Source organism: Anopheles arabiensis, chromosome X (genome assembly GCF_016920715.1).
Source record: "Anopheles arabiensis isolate DONGOLA chromosome X, AaraD3, whole genome shotgun sequence".
NCBI lineage: Eukaryota > Metazoa > Arthropoda > Insecta > Diptera > Culicidae > Anopheles > Anopheles arabiensis.
Genome location: NC_053519.1, coordinates 18,999,747 through 19,021,860, shown reverse-complemented (window position 1 = coordinate 19,021,860; position 22,114 = coordinate 18,999,747). Strand labels below are relative to the sequence as shown.

Genomic DNA, 22,114 nt, shown 5'->3' with positions numbered 1-22,114 from the left:
TTTATTGTTATACATATTATTATTATATAGCCACTTAATATTATATTTTAACTGTTAAATGCAAGAAAATCCTGTTGATCGAAATTTTAAAGAATTTTATTTGTTGAATTCCGTCAGAATCATTCGAAATAATTCATTGAGTGGCTAAAACCACCCCCTACTACTCGATATACGCGGTAATTAGCGACAATTTTCGGTTCCCATCAACCGTGTATTTTAGGGATCGCCTGTATACGCGAAAAAATTATTTCACCTAAAGTCCTCTAATTACCTTGCGCACACCTACTCTCGCTCACGCCCGCCTTATGTCACTGGTAGTGCAAAATGTAAACAAAACATTCGTACTTGAGTTTCGTTACAGCGGTACCAGGGCTGTGTATGCTGAATAGTAATCGTCCGGGATCAATCTCAAGTGGTCAATTTGGCCGACGACACCGGCCAAATAGCCGCCCGGCAAGGGTGCCTTTATTTACAACCATAACATCCGGACCCCAGACCCAACGGTAGCTCCGGGTCCGGATCAAGCAATCATGCGGGTTTGACCGTGACACCGTGGCCGAACAGCTCCGGGTAAGTAGCACCTTCCAAAGCCCTAAAACTAGCCGGCTTTCATTGCCCCGACACTGGTGGCTTATCAGGAGGGAACAAATCTAATTTCACCCACGTATTGTCCTGTTTATTTTAGTTCCTGTCCTTCCCACCCCCTAGACACCCCGTACGGTGTGACGTCCGAAGGGATAATCAGATCGAACGCTCGATGCACACCCCGGTGCACAAAGAGTAAATCAAAGAAGCGACCTTTTTCCCCCTCTCGGAACTCAAAAAGGACACAAAACACGCAAAGCAACTCATCGAAGCAACGACGGTGAACGAAAAAAGGTAAAAAAAGAGGCAAAATGTGTAGCGGAGAAGCGTAAAGGAGAAACTCTCTGACCAAAAAAAAAGGATAATATTGGCACTGAAAATATAGCTGCACACATTTGTCCTTCTGCAAAGGGGTACGCTGTGCCCGGTAAGGTTTAGACTTTTATAAACTCGTCACATTCTCATAATTTAATCCCACTTTCCCTTTCCGTTTTTGCTTTGGCCGAACCAACCCGGGCAGCGCCGTCCGTGCACTCGACCCCGTTTGTGCGTGATGATTTCCACGGACATTGTTCCGTTCGCCCGCAGGGAGCCCCTGCGCAAAAGGGGGAAATAATAGGTGAAGTGTATTTTAGTTTTTATTTTCCTCATTTAACTTCACTTCGGTATCGGCTTACCCCCGGGTACTCGGGTGGCGTCCGGTTATATTTTTTTTATTACATTGGCTCACTCACTCGCGATGGCTGTGTCCTTTTTTTTTCTTGTTTTGTTTCGAAAGGAACGGGGAGGGGGGTCGGTTAGAACGGAACTCCTATTTATGGTTCCGCGGCTAGTTTTCCTGTGTGTTGTGTGCGGCTATCTATTTTTTTATCCGTTGTTCCCATTTCTCCCTCCCGTGATTGATCGAAATATGAACCGTCCCTTTTTATCGCTTCCAATGTGCAGTAAATGCTCAATGCATCCGCTGGCCGGTCCGGCCCAAGCTGGCTGTTTTCGTTTTTCGGTGGGTCGCTCGGTAATTGCTTATACGATGATGATGGTCGGAAAATTGTAATACGATCCCGGTCCACTTTTTCCCGTGGCAAGGAATGCGTGCGCGTCCAGTCCTGTCCGCTGCTTCCGTTGATGGGCCGAGAGGGTTTTTTTTTTGTTTAAGGATTTGCCTCGACTGATTTTTTTTTTCAACAACAACGGTCAGTCCCATCCGGCCGAGACGGTATTGGGGTGTAACGGGAGGGTTACTGTGTCCAGCGTGCTTTATGCTTTTTTTATTTATTTGTTTCATCCGTTCACTATCGGCTTGTTTGTTTGCTTCCTTCGTTATTGTATTGCGCTTGCAGTGGGTTTTTCCGTTTCAAATTCAATTTATTAGTCTGCGTGTGTGTTGTTTTATCCTTCTCTTCATCCTCCTCCCCTCACCTGTTCCGAATTCATCTGATTAAATAAGTTTGCGTTTGCCGCCAGGGCAAATAGGCTACAACTCTTTCTAATACCGCGTGTGCACGATGTGTGTGTGTGTGCAGTAAAGTGAAAACTCGTAAATACGTTCAGCTTCCGCTTTTCCCTCCCACCCGGTTGAGTTTGGTTTCTGACGCCGAGTGCGTTTCAAATGACCATTGCTTTACGGCCGTCTGATTTGTCTTTGTCCGCAACTACCACACGCATACAAGAAGGAATGCTGTTTCTAAGTTTGCAACCATAATCCTTCTTTGCGCTCGATCTGACCCTTCGATTGATGCCCGTATTGCCTGGTCGCTAAGCCGCTTTCAGCAAATTTTATTTGCCTTCTGATTTGTTTTACAGTTTCAATTGCCTATGCTTTCGTTTCGTTTCGTTTTGTAATGCGCTTAAAACGATTGCTTTTCACCCTTCCATATATTTTTTTGTAATGTTTTACTCTCCCGCTAGCTACCCCGGTGGTAATACGTTCCGTGCCGCGATAAACTACCGCTAAGGGAAAGTAATGTATTTTTAATGAATTGTGCCGAGCGCGGGGAAGGAAAGGCTACGTGTGCACGTGGCTCACCAGCACCTACAAATCTCGGACCAGCCGTCGGCGTGATTACCTTTCGGGAGTTTTTAATTTCATCTCTGTTTAGCTTCGGCCGTAGCCGCACGCCAAAACCGCAGCCGCCGCCGAGCGATTGCGTGGGTCGGCAATGCATTTCACTGCTTGTTAGCGGCTTGTTCGCCAAGGGCATGTGACGTTCTTTTTTCTACCACGTGATACGAACCATGAAATTGATGACCTTGAGCGAAGTGTTGTTTGAGAGGGAGAGGTGAGAGCGGTACAGGACCTACAGGACCAAAGAAAAAAAGGTACCCGAATTTAACACCGAAATAGATCGACAAAAAAAACACACAACTACAACTGATATCCGTAGCTAATAATGTTCCATTTTGCTGCCACCGGCAATGCAAATAGGGTCAGGGTGTGAAGCCACAGCGCAACCAAGGACCTTGAAGTATTAGTGCAATTAGAGAGATTTTTTTTGTGGTGAGCGAGATGATTTTTTGCATTACCTATTGCTTATTTTGTACTAATGATGGGCGGGTCGACCCGAACCTACCGGATCGGAGCCATCCACATGTGACCCGGAGCGCTCCGGGTTGTTATTTTGGTTCCAGACGGTTCGGTAGGTTCGGTAGGTTCAGCATAGCATGTGCGATTTCGACCCGTGGGTGCAAAACGATTTCGGTAGGTTCATACGAGTTCGGTAGGTTCAAAGGAGTTTGATAGGTTCATACGATTTCTGTAGGTTTAGTAGGTTTGGATGGTTCAGTAAACGAGTTCAGTAGGTTCACTTTTCATTTTAAATAAACTTAAGATTAACCTACACAATAACTATCTAGTCAATTTAAAACAAACGTTACATAATGTTGTTTTATTTAGGACGTACACTTGTGCAATGCTTTTTGCATGTATAAATCACAACTCTGTGGGAAAAATGTATAGTATCTGGGGTCAACGAGGAAGAAATCATTTTTATAATATGCCTTGTGCCTTAAAAGGAATCTGCTAAAATGTTGCATCATCTGGTAAAAAATGTAAACTTTTCTGATTGTTCTTTGATTGACTGATTGATTACTCATAGCAGGATAGTTAGTCCTACATATGGGGACACGGTCCATTCGGGGCTTAAACCCTGGGGCACGCCAAAGCCGCATGTAATTTCATTACAGAGGTGATCATCGATGCTGACGATATATGAGCGATCCACGAGGTATGATCTCAGCCATTACAAGAGCAAAGTAGGAAGTAGGATTGAACAATGGAACAATTAGGCGAGTATAGCGAGCAAAATAGAGTGAGGTAGCGAATGCTGTATTCAAGTTCGTGTAGATTGCATGGCACAAAGCCATGTTGGGACGGGCTTAAGTAGCTAGAGCAACAAACAGTAGCATAACAAGCAGCAAGCAATAGTTTGTAAGGCACTAGTTCGAGGACCTTCGCGATCGCGCAAATATAAGTGATAGTTGAAGTACCTTTATAGTTGTATATATCTATTCTATCACCTTTTTTTAAACTAGAACTGTCCAGCTTTTTTTCATGGATTAAAGAAGAGATTGGTAGAGAGCGAATTGTTGAATTTTTTTTCGAGAAAAGGTGCCACTGCCGTTTGACATCTGTACAATATGGTTGGAGGTATACCGGTATCCTGGTTCAGGAGCGAATGAAGGTGTATGTTAGCGCTAACAGTTTCGTTGTCAATATAAGATATACTCATGTTAACTACACCAGCAGAGGGGTTTTAATAAGCGCCGCGCCGGCAAGAAGGGATAGAGAACTGCAGGCGAAAGGGAGTCTGCAAAGCGTTGGGCGAAGAGATTGCACAAATCTTTGGTATTTGAACTTAAGACTCCTTTCCATGCGAAAGACTTCGAATTAAGAGTGTGCCATGAATTAATTTTGCTTTTAAAGAAGTGCCAGATGCATATTGGGTGGCTGCATATGTTTTGTTACATTCTCTTTGAATAATTCCTATATCGTAATCTGTAATTGCTGCGGTATAAAGAGTGCAGATCAATGTAGATTAGCATACTAAGCTGTATGGGTTAAATTTTTCGAAAAGATCATATAAAAAAGCTAGATTCTCATACCAAGTCTAATAACTTCATCCCTCCTTTCGTTGTATTCAGCCAAGGGGTTTTCAATTCCAATTATATTTTTTCCCCTTAACCAAATTGTTCCTTAATTTAGCTTTTGTTAGAAATCTTCTAAGTCCTTCCGGCCAAGATTGCCATTAAGATTAGTATTCAATGAGGAGAGAACATAGTTTCGTACCCATTATCGCGTAAGATTTCAAACTGTTGTACTTACTAATGAAATTTAAAAATGGAAATAAAAGAACTAACTAACTAACTAACTCATCCCTCCTTTCCAATTTTTTTTCAAGCCAATTTTGTCACCACCAATTAAATAGGCTCACTAACACTATAAAAAACTATCCGGAATATTAAAAAAAACTACACAACTAGTTACATTAGACCTTGAAAAAGCATTCGACACAGTTTGGCACGATGGACTCATATCCAAATTGATCAGCAACAATTTCCCCTCCAAATTAATTCTTCTCATTAAATCCTTCTTGTCGAATCGATCTGGTTCCGTTCATCTTCATCCTTATCATTCTGAACCCTTTAAGCCACTAGCCGGCCTGGCCCAAGGTAGTGTACTGTTCCCAATACTTTTAAATATATAATTACAAGCGATGTATCTAAAAATAAAAGGCGTTAAGAAATACTAAACTACTAAATCTCGAGTACTGCCCTGGTACAGTACAAGCATTATTCATAGAAAAGCTAAAATTGACAGGATTAGCTAGTTTATAGAAAAAATCAATATTAAATATCGATCTAAATGCCTAAATAGTAGCATACGAATCCTACAAAATCTCATCTAAAACGATACTTATATTTGTAAATACTAACTTTTCTTAGTTTTTCTCTCTAATTTCTATTCCCAATATGAATTCGTTCCCTTATTATAGTCTATAAAAGACTAATTTAGTACATAGTATAGAAAATGTAGCCAAATTAAGAGGTTTTTTGTAATAATTTTTCCTTCATCAATACGTCCTAGCCATTTAAAACAGGAATAGTGTCCACAATGCCAAGTGCAATAAAAATCAACAAAATATTGCGTTAAGGAAACTCCGGTATCGATGTAATATCATAAATTTGTAATTCAGCAATAATGTATATCTAGAAAATAAATACAAAGAATGAATGAATGAATGACCGTATAGCTATTGTATGATGATACCGATGTTTATTTTAAAATTAAAAGTGAAACAACCTAACGAACTCGTATACACCCAAACCTACTAATCCTACTGAACTCGTTTGAACCAACCAAACCTACTAAACGTACTGAATTCGTATGAATCTACCGAACTCGCTGTTACCACGGGTCGGAATCGACCTCATGGCGCACCTGACCCGGGTCGATCCGTTAGTGGAGTCGCATGACCCATCACTATTTTGTGCACCCACTGCTTGCCTGACTTTGGGAACTCCCCGGACGTCACGTTATACGCCTGGAAGGTATGCACTATACATTACTCATGTAAACGATAACTTCAGTCTAGCGAACATAAATACTACAGGTATTTCGTTTTTCCTCCTTCCAGATGTCCTACGGTCCCTCACGAATAAAGTCATCGGAGCAACAGTACGTCGTTTAAAATTGTATTGTATTGTATATTGAAAATATAACTGCGGGGGAAAACCCAACCACGAGCGGACGAAGTCACCGACTGTCGACGTTCAACAACTGCAGACAGCGTCACCGACCGATCCGCCACCGTTTTCAAGGGGCAGCGCGAAGACGCTGATATATAGGTGATTGATTTGTAAAAACCACACGGTTTTCCATCCATCCATTACCCGGCAGGACGACCGGTTGGGTGGTTGTTGGTGGCGGCGGTGTGGTGATGGCGGTGGTATTAAAAATAATGTTCACGCGGGCAAAGGGGACGCGCGCACCCGAAACAAATCGTTTTGCTGGGCCGCACCGATCGGTAGAGGGACCCCGCGTGCCGCTTGGCCTATCCTGCGCGCTGTCAACTGTCAGCCGTGGCGTTAGCGTGGGTTGACGAGCGCGACGACGGCCCTCGGCACCGGCCCAGTGACTGACACGGCGCGGGTGTTTTCTGTGTGCAATGGGGTGCCGATGACCCATCGCGGACGTACAGTTGCGTACAAAGTTGTATCCGAGGCGTACGCGAGTACGTCCTGTGCCGACCGGACCGCAACCCCTCCAGGCAGGCGCGCTCCCGTTGCCAAGCCGCCGCTCGAAAAGACGAAGGGCGAACGGGAAAAGTACAGTACCGTGTGGCACCGAAAGCGGATGCCGCTAGCACGCAAGTTGCACCCGGGTACAGAGCCGGGGACGCCTGCTGTGCCGAGCAACGCTCAAAGAGGGATAAAATGCCGCGTTCCCTTTTTCGTTTTCTTTTTTTTTGCTGCTCTCCCCTCTCCCCAGAATCGGTACGATAATAACAATAATAACAGTAATAACTCCCAAGCACAGCAGCAAGAGAGAAAGAGAGAGAGAGATTGCCGTGCGGTTGTCCGTGTCACCCTCCGTACGCAGCTGCTGTTGCTGCGGTTGCTTCTGCTCTTTTAGACGCGTTAGCACCAGGGGGAAGGAACGCACACCGTACCGATAGCGTGCTGTAGCGTGCGATCCCACCTCGGGTAGCACCGGCCGCCGCGTTTTCCCCGCGCCGAAATGTTTATTGCGGAATCGCACTGACAGATATGACAAAATACGACCTAATTCAGACAATCCATACGCGTATCCCCGGGTGTAAGGAAGTGCTCGGACGGAAGCGCACATCTCAAGCGTCGTGGCACAGAGGTGCGGGCGGGCGACAAATCAAACACATCAAATCACCGGCGTAAGACTCAGAGCCAAGAGTCGGTCGCTGTTTTGTGGCTGTCTCATTTCCCCCCCTCCACCTCCTGGCCAGGTCTTCGCTCGTCCGGGTTGTTTTGTTGCTAAGAGGGTAGTTGCTGCTCTGGGTACACACAATTATCTCCCGTCTGCAATCTGGCCAGAGATCAGGACGCAGGACTATTGCCACCTGAGGTATGCGCGCGCGATAGATGGTGGGCAAGAATAAGCGGAGATAGTGGAGGCGGCAGCACGAGACGTCAATCTGGTGAACTTAAACGCGGTCTCGAGGGGAAGATGGAATGGAATGGGCTGCCAACGATTCGTCGCGGCGTCTAATCGATAGGGCGCCTCCGTTCACGGGTGCGGCGTAATTGACGACTTGCTGCAATGGATATAGGGAGCCGGAAGAGTGGATCACTCACTCGCTGGACCAGCTGGTGGCGATTGGTTTGCAGCTCAGATCAGATAAGAGCGTCGGTGTATCGGTTGAGCCTCTGTCAGATTGCTTTGCTTATTTTTGCGATCTAAATTTTCCTGCCCTGGTCGGAAGCTGTGTTTTTGGAGCAGTGCGTGGATCGCTTGGAGTTTTGATGCACTAATGCCAAAGGTTGATTGAATGGCGTTACAGTTGTCGTCCGAAGTGGTCGACCCAACATTTCATTTTGTTTCCAGCTGAATAGGAAAATCGCTAGAAACACAAACTGCTTCCATCCTGTTGGGTGCTCGGAACCACTCTATCTTTCTCCTCGGGGTGAGAAAATGTCTTACAAAACAGTAAAATCCTACAAAGCGAAAGCATACTGCCAAACGGTACCACTAGTTGACTTGGTTCCTGTTTGAGGGCTGCCAAACGCCAAACAGAGGCAGTCAGGAAAAACAAATAACCAAACAGCAAGCAAACCAGCCAGCCTCGCCAGTACTACCCTGCAGCCCAAAGCGTCCCGAAATGAATATGTTTGCATACTAACAGTCTTGATTTTCATGCAAATCCTTCCACCTCGCGCGCGCGGTGGTAGCGCTCGGTTTGAAAATATATTTAAATTTCATTTTCCCATTTAACTTCCCTCGTTTCGGTCTGTGCGAGCAGGAAGAGAGTGGACCCGAAAGAAAGGGTCGGTGCAGTAATAGCAGCCTTCCTAACCCTTTTTCACGCGCATTGAGTGGTCTACAGGTTTCGGTCCGCTTCTGTCTGGCGTCTGCAGCCATCATCAGCTTTTCCGCTCTCCGATTATGATGATGCTTTTCCGCACGCTCGGTGTTTTCCATCTTTTCGTGTGTCCTTCGCTCTTAATTTTCCCTCTCATTTGACTTCGGACGTTCCGTTTCATTGTGTGTGTGTGTGTGTTTTTTTTTTTGCGCATAAATACTCAACCCGCAGAGTTCACACGGGCCCGAGGAGTGGCGCTCGGTGGACTGGTGAGTTTGGTGGTGGATGCTTAAAATTCATACAACACTCTGCTTTACACCATTCCGCGATGGAACAGGTGCGGGCACACGAGGGGTGATGGTGCCTCGGGTTTCGGTTGTCGACGCGTTCTGAGACGCAACAAAGAAACCAGCCAAGGAGATATACAGAAGGGTAAACAAAGAAGAACACAAAAAAAAAACATACACACAAAATAGGAACACGTCATCTTTGGCCCGCACAATCAAATGATTGATGATGCGGTATTAAAATCCCATCATCCCCTCTTTCGGGACCGGTTCCCTGAAAAGGGTTAGCATCGGCGGAAAGCGGCAGAGTAACGAAATGGCAAAAAATAGAACAAATCATCGCTACACAGCGTATTATTTGCATACGCACACACGCACATACACAGCCGGTGCCTTCTTGGTGTTTTTTTGGATTTGGGCGTAACGAAGCCGTTCACAAATTTTCTTTTACGTTAATAATCTTGTCTTCTCCCTGTTTTTGGATTTTCCCTCTGCGTCGGGGCAGGCCTGACGACGACACTCTTGATTGAGTGTACCCGTATCGATATTTCGAGCAGCATTTCGGCCAAGGGTTGTTTTTCCAACCCGACCAAGGGCCGGGACGAATTTTCCAGTCGGGTGTGAATGGTTTCCTTATGCAAATACGGCGCGGCTGTGTGACTCGACCCGTCGATTAACCTTGGTGCAGGAAGGCTGTGGCTGGTGGTAGGCAGGGGGCACAGCATTTAATGCACCCTACACTGGTTGCCTGTCCGCGACCGAACGGGGTGGCAGCGGTACTGATTTAAGATTCACACGAACGGGAATCATGGTGGTTCCTTTTGGTTGGGTGCAGAATAATTTGAATATTGTTTTACAGTGCTTTGTTGCTCATATCCATCCGCAAGTGTGTGAGCCTAATTTGCAATCGCTTGACACGCAAACGCTTATTAAGACGGTTGGTACTATGCTCATTGCATACTGGTTAGGCGAATCCTAATGCGTTGGGAAAAATTGAATCAATTTTAGAGAATTATCAGACTACGGAACGGTAGAAAAGTTTTACCGCGATGCTGCATTTATTCAATCATCCTCATTCCGCCAGTGTGATTTTTGTCCGAGTTTCCGCAGCTAGTGGTCGTAAAACTATTCCATTTCGATGGCTCCAAGGGAGTCCTTGAAGATATTGTTTTACAGTGGTTTTTTTGCTGATATTCATCCGCAAGTGTGAGCCTAATTTGGAATTGCATGACACGCAAACGCTTATTAAGCGATTGGTGCTATGCTCATTGCATACTGGTTAGGCGAACCGTAATGCGTTGAAAAAAATTGAATCAAATTTAGAGAACTACCACACTACGGAACGATAGAAAAGTTTTACCACGATGCTGCATTTATTCATTCAACCTCATTCCATCAGTGGAATTCTTTCTGTCCGAGTTTCCGCAGCTAGTGGTCGTAAACTATCCCATGTCGATAGCTCCAAGGATGTCCTTGGAGATATTGTTTTACAGTTATTTGTTGCTCATTTCTATCCGCTCGTGTGAGCCTAGTTTGGAATCGCATGACACGTAAACGCTTATTAAGCGATTGGTGCTATGCTCATTGCATACTAGTTAGGCGAACCGTAATTGAATCAAATCCAGAGAACTACCACACTACGGAACGGTAGAAAAGTTTTACCGTGATGCTGCATTTATTCAATCAACCTCATTCCGTCAGTGTGATTCTTTCTGTCCGAGTTTCCGCAGCTAGTGGTCGTAAAACTATTCCATGTCGGTGGCTCCAAGAGTGTCCTTGAAGATATTGTTTTACAGTGGTTTTTTTTGCTGATATTCATTCGCAAGTGTGAGCCTAATTTGGAATCGCTTGACACGCCAACGCTTATTAAGACGGTTGGTGCTGTGCTCATTGCATACTGGTTAGGCGAACCGTAATGCGTTGGGAAAAATTAAATCAAATTTAGAGAACTATGACACTACGGAACGGTAGAAAAGTTTTACCGTGATGCTGCATTTATTCAATCAACCTCATTCCGTCAGTGTGATTCTTTCTGTCCGAGCTTCCGCAGCTATTGGTCGTAAAACTATCCTATGTCCATGGGTATAGCATTAAAATTTGCATCTAGTGCGTTTTCTATCCAGAATGCACGGTAACATGCGATAACAACCGCGTGGTACGGGCGAGCGCTTGCATTCGCCTTCATTCTAGGTCGTTTGCCAAACTGCAGTAAAAACTGTGCAACCGGACGATGTCTTCTACCAGCTGGCGGAATAAAATTCCAAAACTTAAAAAAGCATTGGATTATATTTTATGACGACGCTTCGTTTTACGAGCTGAACCGGGTCCGGTCACGTCTTTCATGCATGCATATCGATCTTGCGTGTGTTTTATCGCTTTGTTTTTTTTGCTTAAATCCTTTTCCTGATTGTTCACTCAGCTCTCAGGTCATAACAACGCCAGCCAGATGGCGGGTGTACGCGCGCGGGCAAAAAAGGCGCCAAAATAAGGCGCACAACGCGCATACGCGTGTTTCGGTGCAGCATCCCGTAGAGACGATGCATCGAGAGCAGCGCAACACAGGGCGATACATGATACACGTGTCGTACGGTTCGGCGTCATGTGACGTGTGCAACGCAACGTTGCAAAGCATAAGCGGGGAAAAGAATGCGATTATGCTCACTATTCTAAAGAAATCCAAATTACAAGTCAGGAGCAGGTCAGGCTTACGTTTTCTTTACACCAATTTATAATAATGTTGTTATGTTGTAACGGCTTTGTTTAAAATAGTCATACACCAAAACTGTTCGTTGGTGCCGTGACTAGGATACAACAAGTGTTTTGGCATGCTCTCTGCGCCGCTCGGTTTCGTTCCCTTGGTCACCCCCCCAAAAGCAAAAACTGGCGTCACTGGCGATGTCTCCCTTTCCCGACGCTGCCTGTCTCGCATAACCAGAGCAAACCCCTCAACCAATCCGTGCGGCGAATGTCGGTTAGAAGTTTTTCCAGAAATAAAAAAAGACTAGACGCGTGTTTTGATTTTCCTGTGCTAATGGGATTTTATGGAACTTGCAAAAAAAAAGAAAGATAAAAATGAGATAAAGGAAACAAACCCCCTTCCGAGCATAGGTCAGTTCAGGAATTTGCAGATTCACTAAATACCTTTCCATCCCCATGCTTGCGATCGTACCGTATGCGTGGCCTGTCAACACCTTATCAAACTGTCATTGCGAGGTTTGGGAGATGCTCGTATGCATACAGCGAGCACATGGTTAACCCGTTCAGTTCGAACCTGTCAACGGCCCCAGGTTTGCCCGCGCCGAAGAAAGCGCCATAAATTTCAATCCATTTTGACGGCGGCACCCGTGCCCAGGGCATATTTCGAATAGTTCCGGGCCGGGAGGGATTAGAGTGTGTTTCCTCGTGCTCCTGGATTCGGTGTCCATGTGTCCAAGTGGGCACGGTGAACCCCACTTAGCATCCGCACAACCGTGGGGAGGGCGCGCCCACAACCGCAAACCGACACAGGTGTTGGAATGCTTTGCTGGGCACCGGGCAATCTCGCCGCACGGTGTGCAACGGGTTTGGCGGGAAATGAGCGACTAAATTTATGGTGATTTATACACTCTGGCACGAACGCACACGATTCCATTGGAGAGCGAAAGCCGGGCCGGCGGTGGACCGCACGCAAATCAACTGACCATGCTTACCCTCGCAGCTGGTTCAGCATCCCCCCTCCGCCCTGGCTCTATAAATGCTGACCGTCGGCTTATGTCCCTCCGTGAACGCTTTCAAATGTTAGCACGACGGGTTTGGCTCGGTTCGTCGTCGGCTCGTCGGTGTGTAAGCCAACCGGTTACGATTTTTGGGAAAATTACTCTGATTAAACTAATTGGAATCGAATGCACTCGAAACGGGTTGCCGACTTTGGGCCAAATTTATATGCAAATGTGGCCACCTTCTCTAGCTCCGCTTCCATTGTGATGGGGACAAGGAGCTGAGAGAGGTGGAATTGAAGCAACGAGACGAGTTTGCTAAATGCGAAAATAATTGGGGCTGATGACAGGCACTTTCGGGCGGCACATTTAGCTCTTTGGCATGGCACGATCCGGTTCGAAGGACCAAACAGTATCGCGATTTTATGGCGCCCGTATCTGTTGTGACTTAGGTTTTTATGTTATTTTGGCAAGTTTTCTTGGCGACGTAGCGTCCATCCGAAGACTTTTCAAAACACATTACGCAACCTACTGTCCAGAGGGGGTTTCCAAATACTTTTGTTCCCTCGTTTTTTGGTGAAGTTTGCGTTGAAAATGAAAAGCTCACCGCATTTTCTGTTGTTCAAGCTTCTCCTGGATAATGTTTCACCCTTCTACTTGTGTTGCTGTGACGGGAAATTACACCCGACCCGGGAATTTCAATTAGAAATAAATATTACAAGAACCTGATACAATAACACAAAAACAACAACAGCGAACCGCCCTCCCAAGACTACTCCTCCTGTCGCTACAATTCGACACTTCGCTCCGCACAGTGCGGCGAGACTCGTTAACATTAGCATAAAATATTTATTTAACCCCTTTACTACCCTCCCTGGCGCTGAAAGGACCTTCGCCGGCCAGCAAACTGGAACGAGGCGCGAGGTTAAAAATCGAAAATAGATAAACCCAACCGGAAGTGAGCGTGAAAGGGTAGGAGGCGGCGGGGGCCATATTGTGTTCTCGGATTTCTGGCGCGTCTTTTACGGAAAAAGGTTTACACTTTCATACTTTTCTCGCCCTGGCACCGCAGCAATCACCATTTTCGATCGGTTGGAAAACAATGAATATTCTAATTAGCCTGGCACTCACCGCCCCTCCCGTCTTTTACCGCAGGCCGCAGCAACCGCAAGCGAGCAGGCGAACAAACCAATTTACGACAGTATTTAAATTAAATAAACGTAAATAAATAAGTGATAATGGACGCTGGGGAGGGGAACGGTCTTGCGTGTATTTTTCACGCTAGCCCCGGACAAAGGACCGACATGGACGTGTGGTTAAGAAAACGCGAAGGGATCGGGAAGGATTTTGCTCTCGCCGTCGCCGGACAGAATGGTCAGCACGAAGAAAGAAAGAAAGAAAGAAAGAAAGAACGAAAATACAGACAGCACGACGCGCCACGACCACTGTCTAATCTAATCGAGACGGGGTCGGCTGCCCAGAGCTGCTCATATTTCTTTTGGCAAAAGGCGAGCGCGCGCTTATTCCTTTATTTATTGGTATCCAGTTTGCTATCCTTGGTGCAGCGCGTGTTTCCCGCGCAGGGCGCTCGATATGCAGTGCCTAGCCTAAGCAATCAATTTATGACCCTTTTCTCGACGGTGGCCACACCAAGTGACTCGCGAGCGGAAGTAATTTACAACGATTTGCCTCGATTGTTTGTTTGCTGATTTAGGTGCCGAGGTGGTTTCGGAGTGATAAGGTGAAGTTTAACGTTCGAAGGGCACGTGAAATTCCCACGGCCCGCGTAACCGTCGGTCAGAGGTGTTATACAGTAATGTTAAGCCATAGCTGCACTGTAAATCTAATCTAAATGTGTAATTTAAATATGTAGTGCCTGTAAGTGTGCAATTAACTGAACGTTCTGTTTCACTATTAAACTCTGAATCGACTAATTAAAATAACGATTTCTCTGTTCAATTATGTAATATAATATAATTATGTCTTATAACTAGTATCATGTGCTATACGGTCTTACGCCTAAAGGTATGTAATGTGCGTAACAAAAGCGCAGTTGTTTGCCGTGTTACTACTTCCACAGCCGTTACTCGCTGCGTAGCCACGAAATCTGTCAACCTCGGTACGTCCAGCTACATTGTTGTCGTTGCAGCTGGAATTTTAGTAGAAAACTGTGGCTAATCCGTAGCCGCCCTTCACGTGCACGCAGCCACATCGCTCCGGTCCGAGTCGGTAATCTGCATTTGCCACTTAACTCACGCCGACGTTCTAGCGTCCAGCATGCACCACGGAGAAACGAAATGTCAGTCGCAGCCAACCGCAAATAGTGCGACAGCTCGACATTGCTCCACTACTGCGGGGATTTGCGTACAAAAATTGATTCTGCATTGGATTCACTGCCCCGTGGCGTTGGAGAGAGAGGTTTTGCCGGAAAACAAACGCGCCAAACGCAATCCGCGTAGGTCCAGTCCTCGTAGTCGTCGAAGCTAATTCGCCCCCTTTCGAAGTGAACTTCGGAACAGGACGAACCGTTGTTTGAGTGGGAGAAGCAGGCCGAGATTAAATGCAACGTTGGCGTGTTCCGCTGGCGTGTGCCGCTGGCGCACAAAATTGCACACAGCGTGCCAGCAACGGAACCACTCGTTTGAGCGCGTCCACCGTTCATGGGGATTAGTTTGAGTGGTTTCAGATTTATCCATCTCGGTATAGCACAGAGTGCCGGAAGCGCCCGAAACCCGTCCAAACTATTTCCCTCGTCGGGTTTGTGAAAATATTAATTTTCCACATATTTCACCTGTACCACCGGTAGGACCCGCGCGAGCTCACAATCACGGACTGGTACAGGGACGGAATTTGCAGCGGAGTTTGAGTGGAATTCCCGCATGCGGTTATATCTGCAACAATGTTACAACCTTCCCAATACGTAGTGGGGGCAGCTTGCTGGTAGAGCATTCCGATAAATATGAAAATGCAGCACAATAAAGGTTTCCCGTCGTGGGAACGGTGCGAGTAAAGCTAAACAAAACAAAAAAAAAAAAAGAGCGAAAAGCTGGTACACCGAAATTTGCCGTCGAGTTTGCCGTCGGTATATGCGGAGCGTGTATGCGGCATTCTCCGCACCGCAGGATCAAAAGGAATAACCAAACCGGAGAATTTCTCTGCCATACTTTTTGTTTGTTCCCTTCAGTTAGCTCAATCAACCGGATATCGAACAGTGAGACGACCTTCAAACACAATGTATGCCATTACTAAAAAAAAAGTATAAAGAGGAAAAATTAAACCTCGTGTGGAAGTACTGAAAGGAAGAGTAACTGGACCCACAGCGCCTGAACAACGCGATGGTCCGTTTCGCTGGTTAAGCGCTGGTGCATCGAATATTCAGCCACTGCTGCCATCCGCAACCGCATATATTGCCCTTTGTATCCAACGCTGTTTGCAATTCTCACGGGAGATTCTGCAGCGGTTCAGGGTGGTGGGTCAGGGATGCAAAATCCACCCGCGTAATGGATGAGTAAATTGTTACATTTACTTCCTTCGTGTGCCCTCTATTTTCCACCATTCCTTTCACCATGAGCGAAGTTTTACATACAAAGTACGGGATGCGCATGCAATTGTCAAACGGGACCTGGGTGACCAAAACAGAGAGTGAAGCGAAAGCAAAAAATAAATGTTAAAGCTCCTCGGAACAGGAGTGAATATGTTTATTTTTTAAATTCCGGTCATGTCGCTATGCAGATTTTCCCGCCAGGATGGCTGGCGTTTGGGAATGGGAATACATTCCTCTTTGTCATAGTGCATTTACATTTACACTTGTTCATCATAAATTCAGCCTCAAATTGGATTACAACGCGCGCACGGGGAGCCTGCCGGACATTCCCTTGTTCGGCGTGTCGCGTGCTGCACCTGTGGGAGAGTGTGTGAGAGTTTATTTTTTTCTTCTGGCTTCCGGCTTTGCTCTTCCCTTCTGTGCAATGCAACGCGAGCTGGTGGTGGAAATGGCACATTGGAACATCGCTTTGATTAATTTACAATTTTCACTCGCCTGTCAGATCCGGGGTGTCCAGGGGAATGGGATGGGCGCTGTCTGCTTCCTTACCGTACGGGTCGGGGATACTCCAGGGTTAGTTTATGGAAATTTATGCTCGAACTCGTTTTCGATGATTTCCCATTTTCTCCCCATCGCACAATGTTGCTCTCGTTCTGTGTAGCAAAAAATCCTGTATCCTGTTTGCAGAATTGCAGTAAAACCAAAGACTCGACTTCTCTACTCGTATGGAACAAAAGAATAAAACAGGTCAACGAACCGGTTGGTGCAAAAATAACTACCATTGCCCCCACTCGCTCGGCTTTTACAACCTGCCCGAGATTTTACTAGGCCGTGGTGTGGACCATTCTCGGCCCAAAAACTGCCTCAACCTTTTTATTTCCGGCACAGCTGACAGGCTGTGGTGCGGCTACAATGTGTGCTAGATGCGCTGGCCATAAATCGGGTCACGCTGGCGCGGCAACAACGGTCGCTCTAGTTGCCATTGGTTACCTGTGCGGCATTTTGGCACCGCTTCTCGGACACATTGTTGCGCTTCGTGCCTGTCGGGCAATGCTGGCGCTTACAGTGAGACGCTCGTAAACTATTGGGACCGTAAAAGATGGAGGTACCCGAGGCGCGCAGCACACCCTAATTACGCTCGCTTTTGTCCGTGCCCGGTCTTAAACACAGTTGCCCGAAAAATCCCCGCTCCGCGATTGATGGATGATTAAGCGTTTATGGTTTTATAGGCCTTTGCTACTGCCCCGAGTAGACTGCAGGGCCGGGGGACACTGGGAGACTTCCGTCAAACGGCCCGAACGGTTCATGCTGCACTTAACGACTGCAACTAGCGACGGGTAAATACAAATTTTTAATATTACTACCGTCGACAAAGGCCAACAAGAGCAAGGGAAGGATTTGAAGCGCTGCCGATTGTTGAGATTTGTGTAGCGAAATAGTAGGGCAGAAGTTTTGACAGTTGAAACCCGCGACCGAGCCAGCCCTGGAACGAGTTCTCCGATTGCGCTAGCTGGGCTATAAATAATGGAGAATATTAAAAGGATGGCAAGGGAATATTCGTGCCTAATTACGAGAGCATTACTTTAATGACTTATTGCGCATTGCGACCTAGACCACTCACAGATTTTGTGTTAGTGCCTTGGAAGAAACTCTGTACAGGAGGAAGCAGAATATCAAAAGATTGAAAAGATTATCATTTATAAAGAGTAGGACCTTAGAATACCGCGCAGATGTACTATGATTTCAATAACATCTGTGAATAAATAGAAAGACTACAGTTTTTTGAGAACTTCTTGAAGAAAGACTAGACATAATCCAAAATACTGAACAGAACATAAAAAAATACTTTTGAAATAAAGCTCACGATATTAACATAAAAATGAATCTTACTTTGAGTTCTTGAATATCCAGAATATCATTAATATACTACATCGTTGTCGAAAATGTTGTCTTAATTTTCGAAAAAAACCCATGCATCACAGCTTACCTATTATGCTATATCCTATGGCTTACTTTCACTAATCTCCAAACATTTCCTTTTACTGTTCCTAGTCTCTTATAAACTGATGCAGGCATTCTTATTACTTCCTCCAATCTTACTCTTGTATTACATCCAGTTGCTGCACACCAATGTTGATATTTGTTCTACAGCTGTCAGTGTTTAATTGATGTAAAAATACCACACTTCGATGCAATATGTTAATGGCAAGCAGGTAACCCTCACAGCAAGACGTCTTTGAGCAAACTTCGTTTCCGATTTTCCCTGCGTCCGAAAAATCTTTGCATGTCTTCGCAGGGTCTTCGGTCGCGGGGCTATTTCCGGCGATATTTATCACCTTCCGGACGTTATCCGAGAAACTCTGCTGAAAACCTTGCGCCTCAGACATCACAGGTTCGTAATCCCCTTTCGAGCGATAATTTGAGCTCAATGTTCCGTGCACTCCCTGCAGCTTCAATGGTAGCAAGATGTTCGATCGCTCGCCCCAGGCATCTTCAGACTGTCCGCTTGGGGCATTGTGTGTATGTGTAGTGAATTTGTCACCTTGTTTCCAACGTTGAACGGTCCGGGAGAAAACAAATCCACAACCTGCTCGCTACCAAAACGAAAACGTCTTAAGACAAAGGTGACAAAAGACAACCCTTTCACTTCCCCATGTTGCTTGTAAATTACCACCCTGTGGGTAGGTGGGTTAGGGTTGGAGGGGAGGGGATGGGGGTGTCGGCTTTTGACAATTTATTGGCAAAAACTTTGCACCACAGTGAAGATTGCTTGCACAATTTCCTTGGGAGCTTTAATTTATTCCCCCGGTATGCCGCGCGCGCACGGACCAAAACCGCAGCGCCCGTTCTGCCCGAATGGGTTGTGAAGCGACCGTGTCAAAGCGGCGAAGCATTCCGGCCCAAAAACATAGGTCGTCGTCGGGAGCATATCCTTTTGCGATGGCGTCCTCTCGACGCGTAACCTAAAACCGCCGCACCGCGTCACGGTTCGCCGCGTACCCGGACGACTCCCGCAGTCGCTGGGTTGGTGCTGGCAAACGGGTGCGATATCGCATATCGCGTATTGTTCGGCGCTTCCGAAAAATCTGATACAAAGTGCGCTCAGCAGCGTCTCGTCGACAACCAAATCTTCAAGTAGACGGAGCAGAACCCATTCCCCCGGCAAATTCTCTCTTCCGCCGGGATTTTCCCAACAACAACCAGTCAGACACACACTTTGCCCCGCCGGGACCGATAATTAACCGTTTCGAATGATTTGCCTGGGCTTGTCTTTCGCACAAACTTCACCGGGAGGAGGGCGAATTTACATAACGCCAGGGCACAGGGACCGGGCAAGGAAAATTGCCGGATGGATTGAGCTGGTGGAAAGTGCTGTTGTTGTTTCGCTGTCTGAGGGAGAGCAATACACAGCAACACCCTTTCGGCAAGGGCGCAACGGTCGTTAACAACAAGACGACGAGAAACCGACCTGCTCCACCTGTGTGTACTTCCAGAGCATTCGTCTAAAGAGATTCTCCAGACTTTTACCACGCTCCAAACAGATCCAATTGCCACAAAAGCTTCAAACCTCTGGTTGCGGTTTTTTGGGCAAACGCCGGTACAGTTAAATGTGTTCCCGTACCAACTTCCTCCGTATTTGCACATGATTTCGACTGCTACGAAGAACACCGACGCAGCAACAGTCTCTCCCTCCGTGTTAGGTCCTACCCCTAAGTGATCTCATCGCCTTGCTCGGGGCTGACCAAAAAACAATGTAACCATAATTTAATACAATTTCCCATCTTCGGCTGTGTTCGGTTCTGTTTTGGGGAGGTTGGGATTTCACCAGCCGCCAACTTCTGCTAGCACTAGGCCCAAGGCGTCCATTTCGCCCATTACTGCAGAGCCCTACCAAACGGTTTTCTAGGGTGAGTTAATGAATTGATTGCACTTAGTGGCGCGCCGAGAGGTCCGAAATCTCTCATCAACACCTCCTACCTTTCATTCCGCGTCGGTAAACCTAGGAAGCTGCATTTTCTGTGAGTCAACACTTGCTCTCGATAATAATTATCAATTCAATTAATTTGTCCCCACGCCGCTTCGGTCGCCGCTGCTGCCGGACCGTTGTTCGATGTGTTTTGAGACAATTCTGGAGCTGCGAAGGCAATGGAAGGAACCTGCCAACGCTAATGGAAAACTTGGCACTCACCGGCTCACCAGCAATGGTTTTGATTTGCGAACAAATTAGTTTTGCATGTGCGTATGTGTGTGGTTGTGCCGTGGTCGCCACCTGATTGCGGATGAGTGAGTTTAGAGAATGGCGCCTGTCGGCGGGAGTAACGCTAGGGTAGACACATCGCTGGAGTGTAGGACGAATTCTGATGCGTTTCCTAAAAGAACAGTTTCTATGGTGGTGTACTAAAAGTTTGTAAAGTTTTCTTCTTGTTTCCTCCCACTACTGAAGATGTAACAGGAACTTAGGCCCGCTCTACAATAACTTGGCAAATGGCGTGCTGATGTGTTTGAGGAGTTGGAAGATCAAAGCAGAAAATCCCCACCGGTAGGTTTAGCACCAAACACTAGGGCCGTTCTGGCTCCTACCTGCGCCTGACACTTGAACGACTTCCATCGCATGCGTTCGACAGCTGCGGAACCTGACGCCAAGGTTCCAACTTTTGCATTCAGCTTCTGGAAGGTGTTGCTCCCGATGCGATGAATTCTCACTTTCGAACGTGTTCCTCCTGTCGCCTGGTCGCATGACAAATTAACTTGAGAACATTATGGCGCACCCTCTTCCCTTCCTTTTCTCTCTACCTCACACACGCACACTTTCTGTACCTTTGCCCTTGTCACACAATCAGATAGATGGAAAATACTTGTAACGACGCCCGTGTTCGGGGCGTGTTGGTAGATGAACAAGCACTATTGTACTGCGCGACACGACACCCATCCTTCCTGGCAGCGCTGTCGTTGTCACGCTGGGGCCTGGGATCATCGTCTTCCGGCTCCGGCCTTCCGTGCACGTGTGATGGAGATCCATTAGAATTGATAGGGAGAGTACACACACACACACACACACACACACACACACACACACACACACACACACACACACACACACACACGGGCCTGACTAAGCGAAAGTGAAAAATTGGAAAATTGGTGACGATCGTCCGTGTACAAACGACGTTTAATTATTTTTGCTGTCACACTTGTCTGTTGAGATTTAAAATTCAACACAATGATTGTGGGTGACTGTGTATGCGAGCGTATCTGTATGTGTCTTCTGCTCCTAACTTAACCTTAAAAATTCATTCTCCCACCCTAGGCAAGGATGGGATGATGCCGTGAATGAAGATGCTGCTGCTTTTGTTTCCTGATGCTGGTGTTGTCTGACAGGTCATCGATGGGATGGACGAGTGGAGGTGGTAGAAGAGCTGAATGTCAAAATGACGAGGTTTACTTTTATTGCACCATCTGGGATAATTGTACCTTCACACACACGCACACATGCAAGCAGGATAGTGGTTAACCGGTCACCCGATTATGCTGGAGCGGGAGCTTATCATCTCCCGCTCCAGCATAATCGGGTGACCGGTTAACCAAGCTATTGTCAAGCCGGAGCAAAAAAGAGGATAATAAAATTGGCTTCCTTCCGTCTTCTTCGTCTTTCGACCGGAATACAAACCTGCTTCTCCTTCCTCCCTGGCCTAACACCCGAACCGGGTACAGGTACCACTCTGGGCGTAAAACGCACGGCTACCCAACCGAGAAACAGTAAAATTGGATCGTTTTTATTTTCGAATTAGAAGTCCTCCTCCTCCATCGTCGGGTACGGACTGCAATCCAAGCTCGGCACAAGGACAATTGCGCCCGGATGGCCAAACGATGGCTCGTAAAAAACCTAATAACGATTAAAAAATGCCACCAACCCCCAAACCAAACGAATCGTAGCCCTGAAGTCATTCGCTG

At 46.5% G+C, this 22,114-nt stretch overlaps 1 long non-coding RNA gene across 1 annotated transcript in view; it reads left to right on the top strand.

The window, feature by feature from the left end:
* The first annotated feature begins 353 nt into the window (after positions 1–353).
* The window catches only part of LOC120906316, a 35,849-nt gene continuing 14,088 nt past the window's right edge, over positions 354–22,114 (top strand). Inside the window, exons 1-2 of the long non-coding RNA XR_005740072.1 lie at positions 354–570; positions 686–879. This is a non-coding gene — a long non-coding RNA (uncharacterized LOC120906316). The remainder of the gene's footprint in view (positions 571–685; positions 880–22,114) is intronic.